This window comes from Ambystoma mexicanum, chromosome 9, assembly GCF_040938575.1.
Source record: "Ambystoma mexicanum isolate Mex_15411 chromosome 9, UKY_AmexF1_1, whole genome shotgun sequence".
NCBI classification, from domain to species: Eukaryota; Metazoa; Chordata; class Amphibia; order Caudata; family Ambystomatidae; genus Ambystoma; species Ambystoma mexicanum.
Genome location: NC_090931.1, coordinates 1,561,289,086 through 1,561,315,988, shown reverse-complemented (window position 1 = coordinate 1,561,315,988; position 26,903 = coordinate 1,561,289,086). Strand labels below are relative to the sequence as shown.

Genomic DNA, 26,903 nt, shown 5'->3' with positions numbered 1-26,903 from the left:
ATAAACAAGCGCACAGGGAATACACATAGCTGGACACCCACAAATCATATCACTATATGTAGATGATAATTTACTGTACATACGAAATCCAGAGCAAAGCCTAGGCCCAATCATGGAGGAGGTTGCCAGATTCACAAGCCACTCGGGGTATAAGATTAACACTTCTAAGTCTGAGCTATTCCCTCTGACGGATGTAACTGTGCCTTCAAGGGATCTCAGAGAGTTCCGATGGGCCCCAAACTTCTTTAAATACCTGGACGTCAAAGTGTCACGGACACAACGAACCCTGAAGATAATCCCGAAACATACTTGAATGGCCTAACAGTCAAACTGGCATTGTGGGCCAAATTTCCGATGTCCCTTTATGGCAGAATATCCCTGTTGAAAATGGTGGTCGCTCCCAAAACTCCTATATTATTAGGTTGCAATTCCAATCTTGCCAGGGAGATCCTTTTTTGCAAAGCTCTGATCGTTGGCGGTGCAGTTTGTCTGGGGAGGGAGTGCATCCTGTATGAGCTGGGAGGGACTGACAGAATCATATGTGAGTGGCGTGCTGGCGGCACTGAATTTTGAACTATATTACTTAGTGGCTCAGGCACAATACGCAGGACTCTGGTACGCGACTACCCCAGGCCGTTACACCTAAGCCTTGAAAAATACAGCATAGCCCTGACAGATCTGAAATCAGTAATACTTGAGGACTGAAATATGGATACCTGCACATTTCACCCGGTGCGTACAACAGTCAACGCATGGGCCCGACTATCTGGGCGGCTGGCTACAACGATACCATATAGCAAAAAGATTGGGATCTGGTGCTGCGCTGGGGTACCCCCTAAATATGACCCCGACATACAGACAGCCTGGGACCCTGAGAGGATGATGACACTGGGAGGCCTATTTCCAAGAGGAGGTTAGTTACGCAGGAGGAATTCACTGCAAAACTGGGCAATAACCCTGTCAAATTGTTACAGTATTACCGCATGAAAGCAGCGGCACATAGTAAAGGGCCTTTGTTTCCCCTGGAATCCGAAGCATGTGAGTGTACAAAAATGTCGACAGGAGAATTGCGACGGCCGAAAATGCGACTTTTTATTTTTATATACCCCCCTTACACCACATATATATGTGGGGGGAGGGGTATGGGATATTATAGTAATAGGGGGTTTGCGGGGGGGTCTCCCCCCGCATATATATGTGGTGCAAAGAGGGTTTAATAAAAAAAAAGTCAGCATTTTCGGCCGTCGCAATTATGTGTGGTCTCAGTAATGACATAGATCCCAATACAACATACAGAATATTCAAAAGCTTCTCTGAACATACCAACCAGCAAGACCGCGCTTATTATCGCCACCACCATCTTCATATATGCAGATATATAAGTGGGAAAAATATGCTTGATGACATTAGAAACAAACAATATTATGGCAACGAGCAAATTTGTCGCCTCTAAAAATCAATGTAACTTTTGCTATTGGAATATAGTCACAGGGATACCGCGTATACCACATTTGAAAAACTTTTTTATTGAAGACATGAGAAGTGTTAGGCAGAATCCTGTGCAGTTCCCTTGGGGACCACTGCAAAAAGATTAAGATTACAGGAGTAAGCAGTAAACCCAATTGGTAGCAGTCTGCACCACCCAGATTTACCTGGTAGCTGTGGCTGAGCAGTCAGACCTCTCTCAAGAAGAGTAGGGCAGTATGTAGAGTATACACAATAGGGCCAAAAACACAAAAGAGCAAACAAACACTGACCAGAGCTTTGTATCAAAAGTATAGAGTTATTTATTTAAAACACACTTTAGGCAATACACTAGCACTCTCAATGAAAAGTAAGTTAAAACACAGGTAAAGTATACACACCTCCCTTGATAACTATCAGAGAAGTCAGGGTTAAAGCACAACTATTTGTTAAAACAGAAGTGAACGCTTAACCTAGATGGCACTGCAATAGTTTAGGTTAAAAAGGGAGAGAAAAGGCAGAGCATAAAATAAAACAGTTCCCAACACTTTTAAGAGTTCAGAGCAAAGGAAGAAGGGCAGGTTATCCTGTAGAGCCAAAGTTCATAGGCCAAGCCCACCTTAAATGGAGCAAAGCGAAATGTGCCCAGGATCACACGGTTTAAAATGCACTAAAAGTCTTTGCAGAGTGTTCAAAAGAGGTTGGTTTAGTTCAAGAAACAGAGTTAGGAGGTCTGGAGCCAACCCAGTATAGAAGCCAAGGATTTAAGGGTCACCTTTAGCAATCTGTAGAAAGGGAGGCCAGGCAGGACACAGTACCTTAAAGAGAAAGGAAACTCCAGCGGGGGCAGTTGTTCCTGGCAGTGGTTGAAGTTCGTGGTTCCGACCAGGGGAAGAGAAGATCTCGTCGAGGAGGAAACGTGGAGTCGTTGCACTGCACAGGGATGAAACCAGCCACGGAGTTCCCGATTAAAAGGTGCAGTCCTTTTATTCGCGGTCAAAAGTGGTGAGCTTGGCTATCTGGCCGCTGGGGTGCTTGGCACGGGCAATTCGACCAAGAGACGTCTTTGGAAGCGAAAAGGGCGAACTGGTTGATCCTACCAGCTCAAAGGAAGAAGACTCTCCAGCAGAAGATCTTCTCTTGTCGTTGGGAAAGTGGTGAGTTTGTTGCAGCAGGGCTTCACCGGTGGTGTCGTCGTTGCAGATGGCTCAGCTTCTTCCCTCTTCGGAATCCTGTGGCGACTTCTGAAGTTCCAGTCCCAAAGGCCCTGCTTTTATGCAGAAAAACCCCCATTCATCAGCCTAGCTGTCAATCACACATGCTAAGTGGTGAGCCGGGCGGCTCACCACTGGGCCAATCAGAGTAGAGTGCGACTTGGGTTGCCGAGGCAACGCAGTCCAGGGTGCCTATTCCCCCCTCCACCCCTCCTATGGGACCCAGGCAGAGTGGGCCCACTTGGAGGGCTTCTGTGGAGAAGCCCGCCAAAATAGTAGAACAAAGGGCTCGACCTTGGTCAGAGTTACAGAGCCGGACACAAACGCCATTTTGGAACCGAGTTCTGGCAAAAAGACCCAACCGTAGATTTAATATTAAATAAATAAAGCGTCAGTATCTTTAACATTGCATCAAAAAGTGGTGTGTTTAAAATCAATGGGAAACTCCCGTAGAGAATATTCCAAAGGAATATTTCGCGTGGTAACCACTGCCACCAGCCAGAAACTCAACAAGGGGGGACTGGACAGTGCCCCCTTGAAAACAGACCCAGGGGCAAGTATATTAACCCCTTCCAGTACTTCCACAATATGATGGTTTGTACTGGTTCTGTTCACAATTTTGGACTAGTAAAGCCAATGGTGACTTTACATGCCCTGGGAGACAGTAGTCCGTCCCAGGGTATGGAGTCTATGTTTGGTGGTTACTATGACACCCCTGTGTTACTGTACTGAGGGTGCTGTGTAGCACACATACAAAACAGATGATGCCCCATGGAGTAAAAAGGCTACCCCATAGCCCATGAACACATACTAAGTCAAAGATATACCTCAAATCATGCCTAAGAGTGGGAGGAAGAGAGTCTCACTCTTAGCAGGAGAAAAAAACAAACCCCAAAAATCCAGCAACCCTACTGGGGGACTCACTAGGTTTGGGAAATTAGCCTTATAAGAGAATTCTCCCTAACAAGAAGAGAAAAAAATCTATGTTGTTTTTGTCATTGCGTGTAAGTGCATGCATATTCTAAAATCCACAAAAGTTAGGAGACTATTCACAGAGAAGTTACTATGAATAACTGACTAATCCCAGATTTACCCCTCACACCTGGAGAAAGCTATTGGAATCAAAAAAGAATTTAATGTGAGGAAGGCAGAGTTACAAGCAGTAAGCCAAGAGTAAGCCTAAGTTGCTAGTAGTGTGCCAAGAGTACGTCAGAATAACTCAGAGTACCTTGTTTTATTAATGGAATCAGATTTGTACTGTACATATCTTGCCTCGCAAACACTTAAATTGCTTTCCTTCAATTAATCCTTAACACGGGAAACAAGAGACATGATATTAGGGGAAAGGCTCCTGTTGCAGAAAACACATAAAACACAACCCAGTTTCACACTCTGGGATACAAACCCCAATAATGAGCGTAGCTCACCAAACCTGGTATCTATACATACACCCTCAAATACAAGTTTTACATTTCCCTTTGTTTCTTTTCCAAATTCAAAGAAGGTCAGCAAGTGAGGTTTCTTTCTAACTATCTGAGTGTGTCATGAGCCATACTTCTAAACCCCTTTTCAGAACATCTGTCTGCATGGAACCCCTGGTTCAGCTGAAGCCCTGGAAGGGATACCCGTACCCAAGACTCAGTCTGTAAAGGAGCAGTCACTTTCTCAAGTCCCCTTTCAGGACCATCATCTCATTAAAAATAACACTGAAGCGTATAGCTGCTGGGTCTTCTTCCTCCTCGACTGGCTCTGTACCTGGATCCAGGAAAGGGGGAGACTGCATGAGAGGAGGAAGGGGCTGGCTGGGTCTTGAGAGGCATAAGGGAGAAGGGTAAGCCAATGATAATGAAATCGGCAATGCCCTAGTGAGTCTAACAACAGAGGATGCAGTGCACTGAGAAGGCGGAAGCCATGTGACATCCCTGAGAGACCCTATGTCAAAGGAGGCAAATTGGAAGTGGGCACAGTGCCAGATTGGTGCCCGAGAGGGACCCCCAAATGTGCGCTGCCCTGAGCAGAATGTATACCTATAGAAGTGATACAACCTTCCTTCTCCTTTCATCTAAACCAAGACCCAACAGTGAAGATAGGACTGTGATAAAGTGGCTATATTGAAGGCCTTGGCAGTTTGCTATTGACTGTAAATACCAGTTTATGATATTTTGCAAAAAGCGCATTAGATGATGGCACACTATGTTTGTATCATAAATATGGTACTAAAGGAAATGGAGATTCAAATAGCCACATCAGTTGTTATTTTTAACCAAGTCCAGTCACTGTTTTTATTAGTACTGACTGTTATAGTTTCCAACCGGATCCCCTACCCCACACCTTTCCTCTCCTAATTATACTGCCACAATAAAAGTAAAAGAATCAATAGAATCCAGAATGGTTTTCAATTTCTCTGTGGGTCCTTCAGCCATTGTATCTCCCAATGCCTACCCCAAGGCAAAATATGCATAATGAGCTATTTAGGCAACTCCTTTCCCTAAGACCACTGGCTCCCATTCGAGGAGATGTGCAAAGAAAAGTGTTCAACACTGTGTTAGTCACATTTAGGATCACGCGCGATGCAGGTTTTGATCATTTTTTATTGGACTAACTGAAAATACTATGCAGACATGGAACAAAGCATTAGCTTACGCAGTCACACAGACTTCATCAGATGGGGCAGTGTGAAATGATTTCTAAAGAAAAAGCCACAGTTCAGTTTGTTCACAAAATGAAGAATTTGCTTTATTGGCTGAAGGTGCAGTATGTCTGGAATCTGCTGCCTTATCTAAAAAGGCCATAAACCCCCCCTGGACACAGTTTGTAAGCAGTACACATTTCTATCTGAAAGTTACACTTAGTAAAAAAAAAGGAAAAGACAATCTTTTTCACATGGGACTGTTAAGTTAGGCCCAGGCAGTGTAGAATCTGGCACCTGTGGTTTCCTAAAATTACTGATGCTATTTTCCAAAGGCATATTGTAATGAGAAGTTTAAAAGCCCATAATTAGGAAACAGGGTGAGTATTGTATGTTCCTCACACAGGGCCTCATCACGAGTTGGGCGATAACCCTTAAAATCGGCGGTAATGCTATCCGCGCCGATTTTAAGGGTCCATCGGATCACGAGTCCAAATACCGCCGGCGCCATTACAGCCGGCGCAAGTACAGCCAGCTGTACAAGCGTCGGCAGTAAAAGCGCCAGTAACCAATCACGCTAAAACATTGCAATCACGAGTCCGGCGTAGGCGCAATTAGCGCCAGAAAAGCAGCGGATAATCCACCGAAAATACCCCCAGCAAAAAGCTGGAGGTAACAGAACACAGCCCACAGCAATAATGGCCCAGGTGAAACCAATGCAATTCAGAGGCCTACAAAGGACCCACTCATGCACAACACACCCACCCCAACACCATTACACCAGCAGGAGTAGGGAGGAGACAGCAATAAAGGTCCAAGTGAAACCAATGCAAATCAGAGGCCTACAAAGGACCCACTCGTGCACAACACACCCTCCCCAACACCATTACACCAGTAGGAGCAGGGAGGAGACAGCAATAAGGGCCCAGGTGAAACCAATGCAATTCAGAGGCCTACAAAGGACCCACACATGCACAACACACCCTCCCCAACACCATTACACCAGCAGGAGTAGGGAGGAGACAGCAATAAAGGTCCAAGTGAAACCAATGCAAATCAGAGGCCTACAAAGGACCCACTCGTGCACAACACACCCTCCCCAACACCATTACACCAGTAGGAGCAGGGAGGAGACAGCAATAAGGGCCCAGGTGAAACCAATGCAATTCAGAGGCCTACAAAGGACCCACTCATGCACAACACACCCTCCCCAACACCATTACACCAGCAGGAGTAGGGAGGAGACAGCAATAAAGGTCCAAGTGAAACCAATGCAAATCAGAGGCCTACAAAGGACCCACTCGTGCACAACACACCCTCCCCAACACCATTACACCAGTAGGAGCAGGGAGGAGACAGCAATAAGGGCCCAGGTGAAACCAATGCAATTCAGAGGCCTACAAAGGACCCACTCATGCACAACACACCCTCCCCAACACCATTACACCAGTAGGAGCAGGGAGGAGACAGCAATAAGGGCCCAGGTGAAACCAATGCAATTCAGAGGCCTACAAAGGACCCACTCATGCACAACACACCCTCCCCAACACCATTACACCAGCAGGAGTAGGGAGGAGACAGCAATAAAGGTCCAAGTGAAACCAATGCAAATCAGAGGCCTACAAAGGACCCACTCATGCACAACACACCCTCCCCAACACCATTACACCAGTAGGAGCAGGGAGGAGACAGCAATAAGGGCCCAGGTGAAACCAATGCAATTCAGAGGCCTACAAAGGACCCACTCATGCACAACACACCCTCCCCAACACCATTACACCAGCAGGAGTAGGGAGGAGACAGCAATAAAGGTCCAAGTGAAACCAATGCAAATCAGAGGCCTACAAAGGACCCACTCATGCACAACACACCCTCCCCAACACCATTACACCAGTAGGAGCAGGGAGGAGACAGCAATAAGGGCCCAGGTGAAACCAATGCAATTCAGAGGCCTACAACGGACCCACTCATGCACAACACACCCTCCCCAGCACCATTACACCAGCACGAGTAGGGAGGAGACAGCAATGACTAATCCCCCACACTAACGTGAGATGGGGGTTTAGATTCTATTAAAGACAAGGAGGCGATTATTATGCATTACAATCTTTACTCTGAAACCACAGCAGCAAAGAAAAAACTTTTACAAACAAAAAAGTTTCAACAACAGAACTAGATAAAGTTCAATGTCAATGCATGGGGAACTCCCCAAACCATCATGGAGGATAGGTCATACCCTGCAGGGGACCAATGAGCAGGGACCCTCCTTTATATATGTCCATTACTCTAACGCCAACCCCTCTTTCTGCAGCTGACTTGCACCAGACGCCCAATGGAACGGTTGAACTGCGTAGCGCAGAGAAAAAGGATCCAGCGAAACCGGAGATCTCAACCTTTCCGCAGCCTGAAGCAATGAAGAAGTTCTTCTGGATAGGACTTCTCACCCGAAATCACGCACTCCAGAACTTGTAACTGCGATCCACACTCCTGAGCAGAACCTCAACTCGTACCTGTAAGAACAACAAGCAAGAAGGGTGGGTGGTTGGGAAGAACAACAAACCAAAGAATGTTCTCACTTGAACCACCTGTGTACATGCGTATCACAATTGTCATATCATATCATATCATATCCAGGGTGGGTGGGAGGGATAATAATCGCCTCCTTGTCTTTAATAGAATCTAAACCCCCATCTCACGTTAGTGTGGGGGATTAGTCATTCTATGACAAGACAGGAGGCTCATATTATGCAAGTTCAAAGCCCTTGCATCTCATTAGTAAGTACAAAATGATCCAATATAATAGATAATATAATAAAATTAAAGGAAAGGTAACATTTTTTAAATGCTTTCATTAAATCAATCTGTTGACCAATCAGAGAATTGCCCAAGACTAGGTTGCCCGAAAAGCTGTCTTATAAGGCAAAGTCAAATCCACTGCAAGAAAAACAGGAATGTGCCAAATCCAGCGTTCCTTACAGGCCACCAAAACCAACTGGTTAAAAGAGGGGAAAACATTGAACAAAGTTTTCCTATACTAATAGGTTAGGACAAAACCATCTGAAATAAACACCTATGTTGTTCAATCAAATATTCAAAACACTTAAATTTGTACCATTTTTGGGGACCTAGAAAGCAAACCAATGAAAACAAACACCTAGCTCTCCTGGAGATAAGGAAAAGTACCCCATAGGGGTGAAAGTCTTATAGGTTCCATCCCATGCATTAAAGGAAGATATCGCATTAGAAACAGGGCATGTCACAGAACTACACTGGGGAACCAAGAGGGAAAGACAAATCTTCAAAAGGGTAAAATGGGAGTAAAAAATCATTTTTATAAATTTTGTAATAGGACAATCCATCCTGAGCGGAGCTGAAAAGCAATAGAATTAATCTACAATTGTCTTCAGACATATGTGTATACTAAGGAGGGAAGTCTTCTGGAGGCAGAAGCAGAATGGAAGAGAGGGCCCCACCTGAGAAGCTAAACCCGTCAAACCGCCAACACGGAGACCCTCAGACCTCCCGAACTCTTGAAGAAGGACTCTGCTACCATGACAAAAGGCAGATATTATAAACCTGATCCTTAAGAGGCCAAACTTGGCAAGAAGAAAAAATGTATCCGACATCCAATCACTACCATTATAGTGATATCTAAACTCCTTTGTAGGTATGCCCGGTGCTTGAACCTTGATCCCTCCTCCCTGGTGATAAATCCCCTAGCGGATCAAAAGTAACCGAAGGAGGACACCAAATTTCCAAAATCTTAGCAAGACTCTAAACTGCAAAGAACTGATCACTAAATGGTTAAACTGAAGGTGTACTCCAGAAGAGGTCCAACCTATATTTCAGCCAATTTGCAGATCTTTGAAGCTCACAGCACCCTGAGCTGGCACCTTACTGCAAACAAACTCTTGTGAAAACCCCAAAGGTCCACCTGCCATGCAGGTGACTATGATAATCAAGTCATCAACCAAATATATATCCCAGCACTCTGGTAATCGTAGCGGCAGACACCGTCTGAAAGTTAATGTATAGACTCTGGAACGCATCGTGATAGAGGGTCATAACGTGGATGGGGGATAGTATCACTCCCAGACCCCTCTATCCCACCAAGGGATATTGAGCCTTCCCAAAAGAGGAGAAACCTCCCCCACTTATCCAAAGGAAAAACCTTGCAATCCAGAAAGAAAACTACCCTGAGGACCACATTAAAGCCCCGCTTTACACCGTTAAGAGAAATAAATACACACTAGCGCCTCTAACCAATCCCCTGACTGGACAGACTCCAGTTAACTTATTGAAATACCAGAGATTAGCACAAAGGAAAGTAACAGACGGGAGGGAAATGCTCAGTGCGAGTCTGCACTGGTCACCCGCCAGAACTCCTGTAAAAAGGAAAAAACTGAAACCATTGGATACTCCCAGAGGTGTAATATTATGATGCAATCTCCCCCAAGGATGGCAGGAAAACTGAAACCATTGGATACTCCCAGAGGCGTAATATTATGATGCAATCTCCCCCAAGGATGGCAGGAAGGGGAATGAGGGGGAAAGAACTCTGGATAATTATCAATGCCCTGTAAATGCAAGGTTGAGAAGAAATCTGGGACCACTGTCCCCTCAAACCCTGAGGTCTGGGTCACTGTATTCATGTGAGGCTGACTGGCCACTAAGGGAATCAGGGGAAGGAAAAACTAAGCACATTGTCCATAGCAAAACAGTACTTATACAGTACTACGAACCCTCAGGTATATGAGTGGTGCTTAACACTACTACGAGCGTTGTGTGGTGTGAGGTGTTCACTTATCGATCTCAGCAGGATAAAAGACTGATGTAGACCTTTCCAAAATTAGGAACCTGTATCAGAACGGTCAGCACGGATATGAAAACAGCACTCTAAAGAGGTTAAGCAACGCTCATGAGGGTACAGAAGCCTGCGTGTACTCCTCGAGCAGAGGAGAAGTTGCAACACACTGTTAGACGGTTAGCTGAACCATAGGCCAAGCTTTGGGAGGAAAAACATGAGGCAGGCGCCAGCAAGTTATTATTTGGTAACTCGTCTAACTGATACCATCAAGTGTTTCCAAACACTCCATCCAAGTAAAACATGGTTGCTCAACTTGTCATGTAAAAAACTGAACGGTTACCCTCGAGCTGACCCTGTCTCCACCAGAAACCAAAAGAATAAGGAATGTCCAATGGGACAAAAGTAGGGGAGAACAAACGTCCCCACTAAAGAGAGCCTTAAGCCCTACAGACCTCAATAGAGGCATAACGCATCATCTTTATTCTTCCTCATGTTGAGAGAAAATACTGTAGCTTAATCAGCACTGGTATTGGGTGGAGCAATTGAGGTCGGGAATCAAAACCTAAGGAAAGGACTGAGTTGTCCTGAAACTAACTAAGGTAAAGGGTGACAGAATTTTTAACTAAAAGATGAATGATAACACCAGATAGATGGTTAGAGAGGAAGGTACAACCCCATATGGGTCTGTTTACAACCACTTCCACACTCTTTTCTTTAAAGCACTTAATAAATAAAGAATATATAATATATGAAATATATATAAAATATCCAAAGAAGAGGGGTTACGCCCTCACAGGGGACCGAATCCCCGGCCCTTATATAAGCTGATACTCACTGAGCTTTCTGGGCCACTGACAATTCTGAAAAAACGCAAATGTGTTCCAGTCAACACTTAAACATATTGTTTATCAAAGCGTACACTGAGCAAGTGCACCTCAACTGATCACCCCAGCAGGGTGAGGCAACCAATAGTACACGAGGGAGCACCTCGCAGTAGGAACAAGGCGAAGCCTGAAACCGAGCAGGTTACTGCACGCCTACAAGACCAAACAATGGCGTCAGCCATATGCAGCACCTAAACAAAGCTGCCGACCTTAAGGAAGGAATACACTGAGCAAGTGCACCTCCAACTGCTCGCCCGAGCAGGGCGTGATAATCAGCAGTACACGAGGGGGTAACCTCGCATTAGAACTCAGGCAGAGCCTGAAACCGAGCAGGTTATGGTGCATGCCAGTTAAGGTAATTACCCAAGTTGCCCACTTTAAGGGAGGAAACACTGAGCAAGTGTACCTCAACTGCTCACCCTAGCAGGGTGTGGACACAGCCGTATACAAGGGGACCCCTCGCAGAAACCCCAGGCAACCTTGCCACCGAGCAGGTGACTGCACCTTTCCAGGGAAGATAACCCAAACAAAAGAAAACTGTCAAGTTGAAGGTAGGATACACTGAGCAAGTGCACCTCCAACTGCTCGCCCGAGCAGGGTGTGATAATCAGCAGTACACGAGGGGGTAACCTCGCAATAGAATCAGGCTGAACCTGAAACCGAACTTATGGCACCTACAGTGAAGGCAAAGCACATAACTTAAGAAATAAGTAAATGAATAAATAAACAAAGAAAATAAAATAAAACTGCAGACTGGCAGTGCATCGGGCTCTTGCGCTGGATGGTCAGACTTTGACCTAACAAACCCACAGTCTATCAGTAAACATTCTTTCTTTCCAGCACTAAAGGTAAGGAAATGTGTTGTGTCACCAGGGATACGAAATTACAAACATTTAACAAAACCACATTTTTACTATTAAAATGTTTGTGCTATAATCTTTCTGAAGAAGTCATGAACCGACCAAATGCCCATTAGGAAATCCCTGCTCAACTGAGCAAAAAAGGTGACAATCAAATACCTCCATTGTAAAATACAATTATTTAAAATATAACAATTAAAATATCTAATCTTAAAATATACAAATAAACAAGCGCTGGTCGGCCGCGAACCCGGGTCTTCCTGCATGGGAGACCTGCAGCTCTATATTTGAGCTAACTTGGCTCAGTACTGAAACAGAGGCTTTTGTTACAAACATAAGCCACAGGGGCAGGCCGAACCCAAAGCCTGCAGCACCTGGAATCCCCAGGTGACCATAAATCTGTCAAGGGGCACGAATTCAAACAGGCGAAATGAAGAGGGAACAGTGTAAACAACACTGCTCTCGGCACGCCGGGAGCGACTTGATTAATGCACTAGAAACACCTGAGTTTACAAGCGCGAGAAATTTTTAAAGAAGAAATAAATTAGAGAGCTCCCTCGAACTCACAACCTCATGGACTGTAGTCCGAAATTCAACCATTGTACCACTGCTTCAGCTGAAACAGGAAGTATGAGCATAATACATATTTTCTTTTTGAAAGACACCAAAATGAAACCAACGGCCGCACGCGGCTATCCAGATACATTGTATCAAATACACAAATTCCTTTATAATAAAAGGTAATTAACACATATTTACCATATAAATAATATATGTCATATTCAAACTAATAAAGCCTACTACTGACAAACAATGTAAGACACAACTGAAAGGGGTGACTTAGCTCTGTGGTGTCAGCAGCAAAGAAAGAGGGGTTGGCGTTAGAGTAATGGACATATATAAAGGAGGGTCCCTGCTCATTGGTCCCCTGCAGGGTATGACCTATCCTCCATGATGGTTTGGGGAGTTCCCCATGCATTGACATTGAACTTTATCTAGTTCTGTTGTTGAAACTTTTTTGTTTGTAAAAGTTTTTTCTTTGCTGCTGTGGTTTCAGAGTAAAGATTGTAATGCATAATATGAGCCTCCTGTCTTGTCATAGAATAAGGGTCCAAGTGAAACAAATGCAAATCAGAGGCCTACAAAGGACCCACCCATGCACAACACACCCTCCCCAACACCATTCCACCAGCAGGAGCAGGGAGGAGCAGCAATAAGGGCCTAGGTGAAACCAATGCAAATCAGAGGCCTACAAAGGACCCACCCATGCACAACACACCCTCCCCAACACCATTACACCAGCAGGGAGGAGACAGCAATAGTGGCCCAGGTGAAACCAATGCAAGTCAGAGGCCTACAAAGGACCCACCCATGCAAAGCACACCCTCTCCAACACCATTACACCAGCAGGAGCAGGGAGGAGACAGCAATAAGGACCCAGGTGAAACCAATGCAAGTCAAAGGCCTACAAAGGACCCACCCATGCGCAACACACCCTCACACCCTCCCCAACACCATTACACCAGCAGGAGCAGGGAGGAGACAGCAATAAGGGCCCAGGTGAAAACAATGCAATTCAGAGGCCTACAAAGGACCCACTCATGCACAGCACAGAGGCCTACAAAGGACCCACGCATGCACAACACACCCTCCCCAACACCATGATGCCATTTGGAGCCGGGAGCCTTGATGTGGACTTCTACCAGCTGCGCCTGGAGCTACAGAGGCCAGTCAACCAAGCCAGGGCCCTGGGAGCGCAGGGCGGGGTGGGGATGAGGAGAAGGAGGAGGAGAGCAGCACCAGCAAGGCGGCCAGCCATCCCCAGGGTCAGGCCAACACCCTGGGCCCTGACTGATGGCCAGTTGGTGACGGAATATCAGCTGGACAGGGCAACCATCACCCAGTTGCTGGACACAATCCAGGCCGACATCGGCAACCGCATAGCCATCAGCACAGCAGTACCTCCACTAGTGAAGCTTGTGTCTGTGCTTAAATTCCTTGGGACTGGCAGCTACCAACATACCGTTGCCATGATGCATGGAATGGCACAGTCCACATTCAGTGCCATGCTGGGACAGGTGCTTGATGCACTGTTGAATCATGTGAACGAGCACATCGCATTGCCAGCCACACAGGCACAGGTGCTCCAGCTGAAGGGTCAATTCTATGCCATTGCCCAAGTCCCGAATGTAATAGCAGCCCTGGACTGCACACATGTAGCACTCATACCACCCCAGGCACATGAGGTACCCTACAGAAACAGTACCATTCCCTAAATGTGCAGATGACATGTGGTCCTGACCTCACCTTCAGCCACTGCGGTGCCCGCTACCCAGGATCCACCCACGGCTCCATGGTCCTGCGCAACAGTACCCTGCCAGCGTACATGGAAAGGCACCGAGGGCAAAACACATGGCTGCTGGGTGAGTAGAAATGTATACCATAATGCATGTTAATCCACAACTGATGGTGCTGGTCACACACAATGAAATCCATGAATCCCAATATGCAGCACCATTACTGCAGCATTCACATTCAAGCAGCTTGCACGACAAACCTTGGACATGTCCAACACAGCAGAACACACCCATTCAGGATGTAAAAGACACGTGGCAGCACAGTGACATATGGAAGGGCCACCACCATAAAGCCTCCTGTGTGAGTAGCACAATGGCTCCCAACACTGACACAGAACAGCAATTCTACCCTGCCCACCCAACAGTAATGCAAATGTAAACCATAAATTGCCACATCCACAAATGCACCACACATGAGCAGACTGAGTAATGGCAATGTACATCCCACAAACACTGTCCCCAGAATGGCCAAGCAAATGCATGGAGAACAGTACAGAATAGTGACAACCAGCAAATGCAACTGCAGCCAAATGGAATGGCAATGACACATGAGGCAGCCACATCTGTCATGCAGAAGTAAATGGTTTACCCAGTGACAAGTGAATGAGTACAGTTACATTCTGAAACATAGGCGTACCAAGTTGAGAGTATCTCATTGATTCAATAGTGCTCGTAGAACAGCACACTCCACAATGTTGTAGACCACATGACAAGTATGGCAAAATGACACTGATGACTGAGCTCTGTACACCCACTGGACTTACCTTGTCCCCATACCGGCTTTCTCTCCCCTGCAGATGATTCTGGGTATCCCCAGTACACGTGGCTCATGACCCCTGTGCGTCATCCACGCATGGCAGCGGAGCGGGCATACAACCCTTGGACTGCTGAAGGCACGCTTCCGGTGCCTCGACCGCACGGGAGGGGCATTGATGTATGCACCAGAAAAAGTTGTCAAAATTGTACTGACATGTGCCATGCTGCACAACATCTGCTGTCGCAGAAATGTGCCACTGCCCCCTGATGCTCATGTGCAGCCACCTGAGGATGGGAGTGAGGGTGATGACGTGCCAGAAGGTGTTGCACATGCACAAAGGGTTGGGCTGAGGGAGGGGAGGTTGGCCAGACAGGGATTGATTGATGTATTATTCTAACACGGGTGAAGGGTAAATTGAACAGATGTCACTTCAACATTAAATAGGATTTTTCAACAATCGCTACTGTCCATGCTTTGTGAATTTTCAAACGTGATTTATTTTCTGTGTAACAATCCCCCCTCCCCCAGTGAGCACCAAGCACACAATCCCCCTTTCCCCCAGTGAACACCCACCACACAATCCCCCCTCCCCCCAGTGAACACCCAGCACACAATCCCCCCTCCCACCAGTGAACTACCCCCAACTGTGCAGATAGGTGCATGTGTCTTATCAGGGCACCAACAACGATGCCATGCAGGACTCGGATGGTCGTGGGCGCCTTCCTTTTCCGGGCCCCTCTGGTGTGCGTGACCTCAGGTGGCGCATAGACCGGCGCCTAGGAGATGGCTCAAGGGAACCCTCCGTGGGTGTGGTTGATGTTGAGGGAACTGACCCAGTGGCCTGCATGTGCTGTCGCATGAGGTTGTTTCCCTCCCTTGTTTGCTCAGCAAGTGCTGACACTGCCTCGCTCCACTCCCTCACTCTTTGGCCAAACCCTGTCAGGGCAGCGGTGCATTTTTCGACAACTCTGCATGTGCGCGCATTGTCACACGCTATGTATTTGCATCCATGCCGTATAGATGCACTGACAGCCTTGATGTGCCGGCTCTGCACCTTGGCCATTGATTCAACCTTGGCCTGTTTGGCCTCAATCACGTCCAGTCGGCCCATCACTGCTGCCCCTGTGATGAAGGGCACCCCTGGTGAGGCATGTGCTGGCCTGCCACTTGTGCGCTGTCGGGGGTGGCTGCATGGGGACATGGCGCCGCCTTGGATTGGGCTGCCAGGCTCTGAGTGGCGGTCATCAGGGCTGCCATATGATGGCGTGTCTTCGTCCGGATGTGGTGTGCGGACACGACGCACATGCACATGTGGTGTTTGTGCTCGCTGTGTGCCTGGCCTTAGGGTTCCCTGTGGTGTGACCATCCCTTCTGCCTCACTGCTTCCGGGTGAATGCTGTCCTCCTGCATGATGAGCACGTGGAGGTGTAACTCCCACGTCGGGCTCCGATCCACAGGTCAGTCCCTCTGCATTGGGGCTGTGTGTCGTGGCTTGGGGCGAGCTGGCGGTGGCCTCCCTGCGGGCATGTGGGTGCTGCTGCGGTCTGGTAGGGCTGTGGTGTGGTGAAGTGGGGGGTGCCCTGGGTCGTCTCCCTTCCGTGCGGCCTCTTTGTGGGGTGGTGGTGCTGGTGGAGGCTCGCTGCCGTGGCCGCCGTGTTGGTGTGGCCTCCTCCCCATCATCTTCGTCCCGTTGGGTTTGACATGTGCCTGTGGGGTACATAGGGTGTGGTCTGAGTTCAATGATACCTACATTTGTGTAATGCAGTTCATGCTAACAAGTGGGACTGAAGACAGTATCAATCATGCATTCAACTTGCATTCTGTTCAGTCGCCATGTGGTGCTTGGTGTGAGTGAGTATGGAGGTACACTGCATGGGAATGTTTGTGTGACAAGATTGCATGCGTGGTTGGGGTGCACTGCGCTCAGGGTTTTGGGAGTGTATTCATGCACACTCAAACTGTACGTAGCTGTCCCATGGCTATGGATGTCTATCCCCTGCCCCTGCCATTGATGCACTGCACATGCAGGGTCGTCTAGCCAGCACTACGGTTCAATGGATGTAGGGCTCAGCTATGGGTGTCTGCAGTTCCTCACACACATGTCTTCACATTCATTCACTCAGGGTCTGCATGTGTGGTACTTTCAGTTGCATACATTCGGGGTGGGACTGACCTGCAGTTGGATCGATGCCAGTGCCTGCCTCCGCTCCACCAATTCCCTCGATGGTGCCAATATCTATCAGGGCTGTCATTTTCTCCTCCCAAGGTGAGTTCGGGTGGGGGTGGTGGTGGCCCTCCTCCAGTGCCCCTGCATGCACTCCTGTGCTGTGACAGGATGCCGCGGACTCGCACACGCAGGTCGTTGAGGCGCTTGCGGCAATCCTCCCCATCCCGGGGCACGCGCCCCACAGCAGTGACCCTTTGGCTGATGTTGCGCTGGGGGCCTTGGCATTAGCGCCATTTACGTCCAACGGGAAAACCGCCGCATTACCGCCGAACTCGTGATGAGGCCCACAGTCTCTAAATATGTGTTCTGCAGCCTCTAAGCAGTGTCAGAACACTGTACTGATTTTAATGCAGCTGCTACAGTTTCATGGCTGGCATACAATGTGACACTACAAGATATGTTCTCGAGGTTTAACTGGTTCAGTCGCTTAAGTTACCTCAGTATGGCTCACGCTGCACAAAGGTTTCCTCGCTTGCACACAGTGTGGAAAATGAAAAATATGTTGCCCATTTTTTAATGGTGCAGTGTCCGCTGTTATCTCAGCGTGTCCCATGCTCGGTAATGGGTGCCACCCATTTGGGTTTAGATGTCCAAGATTTCCAAGTTTCTGTGCCCCTCATCCATCAGTGTCCCTGAGCAGTAGTTTCCAACAGTTGATGGTGAGAAATGGTAGTGTAGGGTTGTCTTCTGACTTTGTTAATGTGATGACATTGCTGAACCTGGGGTCAAAGTTAGCCATAGTGTGTCATAAAACCAATATCTATGTTCAGACCTCTGCGTTTTAGGTCAAGCATCTTCAGGTACTTGAGCTTGCACGTCCTTCCGCGCATGCAATATTCAAGAGCCACCTTTTAAAACCATCACTGATAGATCCTTCAGTGAGTGCCCATCCTGTGTGAATTGTCGATCCAATGGTGTTTTGTGGTTTGGGATGGTGTATAGGTGTAGGATCATCTTTTCAAGCAGCTCCTTTCAGGACTGACCAACATAACTCTCTTGCGTTCATTTTTTGCAATGGCTGAGGTACCCAACATTGGATGATCTGCAGTTGTATGTCTCTTGTATCTGTATTGTTTGGTTCTGCAGGTTGATATGGTAGATCCGGTGCAGACGTGTTAGGACGTTTCACATTTCCTGATGTTGTAAGGGTACGTTCCAGGTCTTCTTTGTTCTTGATCTAGTGGAAATGTACTCCTGGTCAGAGACTGTGCTGGGCTTCTTGGGTGTTTGTATGCAATTAGGGGAGGTTCTTTGAAGATGTCTCTCAGCTCATCATCCCTGCAGAATATTGGTTGAAGATCTTAACAATCCTATTCAGTTGTGATTTTCCTGAATGATAGGTGACAACCAAAAGAATTCATTCTGGGTCTCTGTGGTCTCTGTATTGTAGCAAGTTGTCTCTATTTTCAATGCGAGGTCGAAGTTCCTGTCAAGATGTCTGGCTGAGTGACCCTTCTGCAAGAAGGATGTGCACAGTCTGGCAAGTCTATTGTCCAATGACTTACTGTTGGAGCATATGCATTGGTCTCGGATGACCTGGCTGTAGATGACGGACCGTTTTGTGTGGCATCGGTAGAATTGTGCACTGTGCAGGTATTTGTTCCTGTCAGCGGGTTTCTTGTATACAGTTGTTTCTACATGGCCGTTCCTTTCTATCCAGGAAATGTATGCCCTACTTGGAGCATACAATGTTGAACTTGATGCATTGGTGGAAGCCATTTAGTGAGTCATGCAATTGTTTAAGAGGGTCTACACCTTCTGTCCAAATCAAGAACATCTCATAAGTCATAAATATAATGCAAGTATGTTAGTGGTTTCATGAATTGTTGTAAGAACTCTTGTTCGAGGTCCGCAATGAAAAGGTTAGCATACTCAGGTGCCATTGTTGTGCCGATGGCCATTCCAGTCTTTTGCAGGAAGTGTCTCCCACTGAAGCAGAAATATGTGCTTGAGTATGAACCACATGAGGTTTGTAATAACTGTGGTTAAGGTGTCTATTTTGGTGTCCTTTTTGCAGGAATTCTTCATATGGAAGGTTGGAGTAAAGGTTGGAGTAAAGTTCCGTGAAATCCAAGGTGGGCGTGAGAGCATTTGGTAGTATATAGTCTATTTCTTGAATCTTTCTGAGGCAGTGTGTTGTGTCATGTACATAATATTTGGTATCCATCACCAGTGGTTTTAGGATTGATTTAAAATATGCAGATATGGCTTCTTTTAATGTATTTATTCCAGAGATAATCCGGTGGCCCAGATTACAAGGCTTGTGGATTTTTGGGAGCAAATAAAAGGTCACAAGAGTTGTATTGTTTAGTATCAGATGTTGGAGGTGTTTCTCTGTGCTCCTTAGCATGGATTTGATAATTTGATCCAGAGTATTATGTACTCCATGGTGGGGACATCACTAAGCTCCTGGTAGTAGTTTGTGTCAAGAAGTTGTCTGTATGCTTCCATTTTGTATTTATGTGTGTCCATGACCACAACCGTACTACCTTTGTCAGCTGATTTTATTATGATGTCCTTGTTTATTTGGTGTGCTCTAATTGCCATTCTCTCCTGGAGGGTGAGGTTCTGTTTAGTCACCTGATTGTTGAGTATGCCTCATCTTACACATTTTCTGAGACTGTAGCCACATGGCAGTGTCCAGTTTGAGCACTTTATCGTACCTGCATAATCTAGGCAGCCTGTTCTTCATTTGTTTGCACATGCAAGCGTCATATGTAGTATTCAATTTCCCCACAGAGTTGAATTGTGTCTAGTTTCTGGCTGGGGCAGAAAGTCAGTGCCTTAGAGAGCAAGTTGTTCCTCCTAACCACACTCCTTATTTATGTGACTAACATGATTTACTCTGTAATCGTCTTTTTGTGGTTTGTATGTACTTAGAAACACATGCTTTGCATAGGCCACCATCTAGTGGTTGGTGTGGACTATTACATCTTGTTTTTCTTTTCAAAATTGAAAAGGGGGTGTCGGCACGGGTGTTCCTGTCACACTACCTATATCCTATGTGTATGGCGACTCATGATTATTCAGGCCTCGACTCCACAGATTGCTTTTTTTTACATGAGGTGGGTGTTTACTGCATGAGATTGTTCTTTTTTTAAAATTTAAACTCAGCCTTTGCACCCATTTGGCAAAGGATAGGCTGATGTATGTGATTCTAAGCAGATACATGCCAGAGAAAGACGATTACTATGAAAGTAATGTTTGTCTTCTGAGGCTTGAGTGTCTGCTTAGATTCACATGCTTTGCTTAGACTAGCAAGGTGCTGGGTGAACAGATGAAACAGTTGTTTAGATGCTTTGAAAATGCTTGTCCTACCTGGGAATCTGCCCTTGCATGTGTGTGCACACAATAATGTTGTGTAAAACAGTGTACAGAACTCCATGTAGCTGCCTTGCAAATTTCCTTTAAATAAGCATTTTCAGTGTGGGCTAATGTTACCCTCGTACCGTGGGCAGAGTGCTTTAGGGGTGAATGGAACAGGATTATTTGCTTGGGTATAACAGAGCTGTATACTCTTAACAATCCAGCTTGCAATGGGTGCTTTTGTAACAGGATCCCCATCCCTTCCTATTGGCATAGAAATGAAGAACAGGTTTGTTTTACTTAGTTCTTTGATTCTATTTAGTAGTACATGACTGCCCTTCAAAAGCCAAGTGTATGAAGTGCCCTTTTTCCCCTAATGTGTGGGTTTTATTAGAAAGCTGGCGATTCAATTGATTGACATAGAATTTCAAAATGTATTTTGGTGAAAATTGTGTATGTGTTCAAAACCAATTTATGCTTGTGTATTGAGAGGAAAGATTCTGAGATTGAAAGGTCCTGCAATTCACTTATTCTCCCGATTGAGGTAACTGCGATGAGGAAGGCAACTTTGCACAAAAGTTCCTTTATAGCGGCTTAATTCATTGGCTCAAATGGAGGATCCATTAGTGAATGAAGGACCCTATTTAGATCCTGTACATGCGAACGGTGTACAGCTGGGTGATAACACCTTCCATAAAACACACAAGACCACCAGGGGGCGCGGAGCATGGCAGCCTGAGCCTGCGTCTCCTCAATTTAAGCTGAATCATTCCAAAATAAGACAGTTTTAACAGCAATTCTGCCTCTCACCTTCTACGTTCCTTGTTCTCACCTTTTGGGGCTCCTCTGACAGCATTTCCAGCAGGAATTGGGTCCGCAGTGTGCGTTTCTCAGAGCAAACCGTGGGGCGGCCTCCTCCTGCGCCACCATCCGATCCGGCCCTCACGGGATCCTTCCCGCCTCGCGGACGTCCAGAACAGCGGACCTCCAATCCTGCCGTGACTCACCTGACGCCTGCGGCACCTCCTGGGACCCCCCCCCTCGGCTTCTTCCCATCCTGGGTCCTGACGGGGACAGGACAGCTCTGTTTGCCTCCATACTGCCTCTGGAGCCCCTCTTCGACACCCAGTGTCCTGGTGAGTTTGCAGCCGTCTGTGGAACCAGCATCTGGACCTGTCTGCTGTGGCTCCTGGGGTCTTTCACCCTTCTTGTGTCCCGGCGGTGACAAGGCGATTCAGCGTGCCCCCGTAGCTGCTCCAGAGCACTTCACCTTACATCGGCTCTCAGAGCCCTGGCGGGATCGCGGCGGTTCGGGGCGCCGCCATCTTGACTTCATCCCCCTTCATCCCCCCGTGCTCGGGTGTGGGTCCGGCCTTCCTCCTCTCCAGGCCCAGTCCTGCTGTTGGTGCTCTCCCCGGAGTTCGGCTTTCTGCATCCTGGGGCGTCTGCTGCTGTGCGTGGTGCCGACATTTTTGCTCCCCTGCAACAGCCCTTGAACCTCCATTTAACTTTCACCCTCTTGGGTCCTGAAGGGGACGAAACGGTCCTGCGTGCTCTAACTCCGGCACCTGAGAGCTCTGTTAGGGAGAATTCTCTGTTTAGGCTGAATTTCCTAACCTAGTGAGTCCCCCAGCAGCTTTGCTGGATTTTTGGGGTTTATTTTTTTCTCCTGCCAAGAGTGAGACTCTTTTACCCTCACTCATGGACATGATTTGAGTGTGTTCCTTTGTATCTATATGTGTTTAATGGGCTATGGGGTCTTTTACTCCATAGGGCTTCATGTGTTTTTGGTATGTGTGTTACACAGCACCCTCCGTGCAGTAACACGGGGGTGTCCTAGGGACCCCCCAACATAGACTCCATACCCTGGGACTGACTACTGTCTCCCAGGGCATGTAAAGTCACCATTGACTTTACTAGTCTTGAATTCTGAACAGAAACCAGTACAAACCATCTTATTGTGGACGTACTGGTCGGGGCAATTCGATTGCCCCGGGCTCTGTTAGTCGAGGGGGCACGTCTCCATCCCCCCTGATCGAGATTTGGCTGGTGGCAGTGGATACTACTTGTTATATTCGACCGCGAATATTCTCCTACGGGATTTCCCATTGTTTTAGGCTACTATCTTTATTTAATTATTTACGGTAGCCTCGAACATACCGCTGGTTTATTCATTTATTATTAATTCTCCGGTTGGTATTTTTTGCCAGAACTCGGTTCCAAAATGGCGTTTGTGTTCTCTTCTGTGACTCCAACAAAGGTCGATCCCTTTGTTCCACTATTTTGGCACAGAAGCTCCCAAAGTGGTGCCACTCTGTCTGGGTTCCTTAGAGGGGCTTGAGGGGGGTTTAGGCACCCTGGACTGCTTTGCCTTGGCAGCCCAAGTCACACTCTTCTCTGGTTGGCCCAGTGCCACTATGTCTGGGTCTACAGGATGTGTGGGAGGGGGGTTTAGGCACCCTGGACTGAGTTGCCTTGGCAACTCAAGTCGCACTCTTGTGTGATTGGCCCAGTGGTGAGCCCCCCCGGCTCACCACTTAGCATGTTTGAGTGACAGCTAGGACGGATGAATGGGGGTTTGCTGCATAAAAGCAGGGTCTTTGGGACTGGATCTTCAGAAGTCGCCACAGGACCTAAGAATCCGACGAGGGAGAAGCTGAGCCGACCTGCAACGACAACACCACCGGTGGAGCCCTGCTGAACCGTCTCACCACTTCCCAACGACAGAGGAGATCTCCAATCCGGAGAGTCTTCTTCCTTCGACTGGTGGGGATAACCAGTCTGTCTTCCTTTTTCGCCTCCTGGACCATCTCGTGGCCACCTTGCCTGTGCCAAGCAGCCCGGCAACCGGGATACCACTTTTTACCACGACCGCGAACCAAAGGGTGTACCTTTAACTAGAAAACTCCACGGCTGGTTTCTTCCCGGGCAGTGCAACGACCTTCAGCTTTCCTCCACGTCGAGATCCTCTCTTCCTCTGGACCACGCCGCGACTTGCACCCACTGCCCGGAACAACTGCCCCCGCTGGAGGATCCTTCCCACTTAAGGTACTGTGTTCCGCCTGGCTTCCCTTGCAACCGATTGTACGAGGTAGATTTAGTCCTCGGCTTTCGAACCTGGGTTGGCCTGGGACACCCTAGCTAAACTTTTTCTGAGCTACACGAACCTTTTCTTAAACTCCCTGCAAGACTTTTTAACCCTGTCCTTACCTGTGGTTTCAATACCTTTTGTGCCCTGCTCTCTCTAAGAGTGGGCCCGGCCTCTGAACTTTGGCCTCAGTGGACATTAACTTTTCTGCCTTGCCTGGTTACCTCTAAAAGTATTCGTGTCGTGTTCTGTTAATTCTGCCTTTTCCCTCCCTTTTCGTTAACTTATCTTTAAAGCCATCTAACGTTAAGCGCTCACCTCTGTCTGGAAATAAGTGGCGTTAACTGCAACTTGTCTGATAAGGAAATAGGAGTGTATTTATATGATAGTAACTGTGTTTTGAACTGATTTACAATAATAGTGCTGGAGTGTTTCAATCTGTGTGTTTTTAAATAAATAATTATATACTTTGATACCAAAGCTCTGGTCAGTGTTTGCTTGTGCTCTTGTATCTGAGTGCCTATTGTGTATACTTTACATACTGCCCTACTCTTCTTGAGGGAAGTTTGACTACTCTGCCACAGCTACCAAAGTGACTCTGTGTGGTACAGACTGCTACCAAGTGAGTTACTGCTAATACCTGTAGTCTTAAATCTTTTGCAGTGTTCCCAAAGGGAACTGCACAGGTTTCTGCCTAACACTGGTGGCAGCGGTGGGATTTGTATTGAGTATACATTTTAGTGTACTTTTGAGATACCTTAGTGCAACTAACCACAAAGCTTAGCACTAAAGAAAAAAGTTATTTTCTAACATGTCTACTATGGAAAGTTATAGTCAAGAGCCCCTTGCTACAAAAACTGCTGATTGTTTAAGAGTTCTCTGTAAGCATAAGAATCTCATGACTAAAGGCAAGAAAATGGAGCTAATAGAAAGGTTGTTAGAAAACCAAAGTCTGGAGGATGGTTCAGAGGACCTATCACTCCAGCAAACGTAGATAACAGCAATGGTATTGATATTGAACAAAGTCCTGATGATATTGGGTCAGAACCAGAAGAGGAAGATGAAACTGTTGTAGATGTTTCCTCTAGGCCTCTGTCTGCTTTACCAGCTGTACCTACTGGACCTATCCCAGGTCCCACATTTAGTCCTCAATACTATGAACTGGAGAAAATGAAAATGGACTTAGAGTATAAAAGAATTAGTGCTCAAACAGAACAAAAGCACCAAGAACTAAGGCTCAGGGAAATGGAGCTCAAGCATGAGCTAGAAATGAAGAAATTATCTGTTGAAAATGCTTCTCTCTCTGGCTCCTCTAGAAGTTCCAGTCCTAAAAGACCCCGGATGCCTAAGGAATTGATTGGTATGTACGAGCCTAAGTTGGATGTGTTGGATTGGTTGTCTATGTTTGAGTATAATCATGGGCTCCAGAACATCACAGATAATGAGTTACTCACCTGGTTGTTCTCTAGGCTTCCCCCTGTTGCAACCGATGCGGTAATGGAGTTGGGGGAGGAGGATAGGAAAGAGTATGAATGTGTGAAACTAGCTTTGATAGCTAGGTTTGGGAAGACCCCTTTCCAGTATCTTAGGAGGTTTAGGAGCCTCAAAAAGCATGATGGTACCCCTTGGGCTACCTGGGTGTGTGAAGGGTTGAAAAACTTAGAGGGATGGATTAAGGGTTACAAAGTGAACACTTATGAAGGAATGAAGAATCTTGTAATGATGGAGTCAATTTATGATGCCTGCTCTCCTGAGCTCAGACAGCACTTGGCTGATTCACAGGAATTAGATCCCAGAAAACTGGCTAAGGCTGCTGACTTGTGGGTTGCCAACAGGGCTACTCACAAGGATTCTGGGGTAACTCAGAAGAAGGACGAGGGGAAGCAGCCTAGAAAAGACTCCAAAGAGAATTCTAATAATTCCAATTCCAAAGAGGGCCCCAAACAAAACCATAAGGGTAAGCCACAAGGGAATCCAAATCAGGGTAGTGTACCTTCTGGTGCCAAACCAGAAGGAGGTCAGAACAAGCCTCCATTCCAAAGGACCTTTGGATCTTGTTATGTTTGTAAGGCTACTGACCATGTGAAAGGAGATCCCAGGTGTAAGGGTAAACCTTCAGGGATCCAACTTGTCTCCTTAGCCTTCGCTCTAGAGGAGGAAGTCCCTATGGCAAGTGGAAACTTTCTACTGCTGGCTGATGAACCCATTGGAGTCTCAGCCAGTGTTTCTTTAGTCTCTCTGGGGTTGTGGGAACAACAGAATTTAGATGTCTATAATTCTATTCCAGATAATACTAAAGAGTATTATAAGGACAGTGTCCAGGTGAATGGTCAGGAGACTCCTGCCATCAGGGACACTGGGGCCAGCAAAACTGTGGTGGATGAATCATTTTTCAAGGCAGATGATGTTGCTAAGGCACCCAAATGCCTCACCAAGTTAGCTGGAGGGCCTGTGCAGATGTGTCCCCAGTTACCAGTTCTCATCCAGTGTAATGATATGGCTGTGAAGATACCTGTCAGTATACAATGTGAAGTACCAGGAAGGGTTCTGTTGAGTAATGACCTGAAAGCTCTTGGAGTTGTGTCACATACCCCCAGATCTCCTAGTAAAAGGTTACAGGAGCTCACCAAACCTGCAAGAGAGAAAACCCTGCGAGGTTTGTCTCAGGAGATGATGACAGAGATCACTCCTCTCCAACTGGAGCAACTTACTGCAGTGACTACCAGATCAGGAGAAAAGGGGCAACCCAAGACTCCTAGGAAAAAACCTACAGCAAGCACTCCAGTGCTTCCAACAAGGACTTCCCCGAGGTTGTCCAAAGTTACACCTGTAACTCCACCTCCAGCTGAGGCTGAGAGGGAGGTACAACCCTGTATGGTTGAACTAGACTCTGAAGAAGAGCTAGTAGGAGCCTCAGAACTTATTGGAGATCTGGACCCGGCTGACCATCCTGAGCTGCAGTCTTTACTGGCAGAAGGTGGGCCCAGCAGGTCAGCTTTCCGTAAGGGACAAAGAGAATGTCCAACTCTGGAGGGCCTTCGCCAACAGGCAGCTTCTCAGGCTGATGGGCAAGAGCCTGGGAAGTATAGGTTACACTGGGAAGATGGCCTCTTCTACAGTGAACCAACTGCATCTGAACCTGGGGACTACCAGTGCCTGGTGGTGCCCCAAGAAAACAGACAACAGTTCTTGGAACTAGCCCACGAGATTCCTTTGGCTGGTCACTTGAGTTTCAAGAAGACCAAGGAAAGGCTCTCTCTCTACTTTTATTGGCCAAAGATGGGGGCTGAGGTAGATAAGTATTGCAGGA

The 26,903-nt window shown here is 47.0% G+C and overlaps 1 long non-coding RNA gene across 1 annotated transcript; it reads right to left on the bottom strand.

Annotated features, from left to right (window-relative positions):
* Positions 1–7,397: 7,397 nt before the first annotated feature.
* On the bottom strand, positions 7,398–12,923 carry LOC138489831 (uncharacterized). Its single transcript, XR_011274932.1, has 2 exons — positions 12,618–12,923; positions 7,398–7,817 (listed from the first exon to the last, which is right to left on the bottom strand). It is a non-coding gene; the product is annotated as an uncharacterized lncRNA (long non-coding RNA).
* Between the last annotated feature and the right edge of the window lie 13,980 nt (positions 12,924–26,903).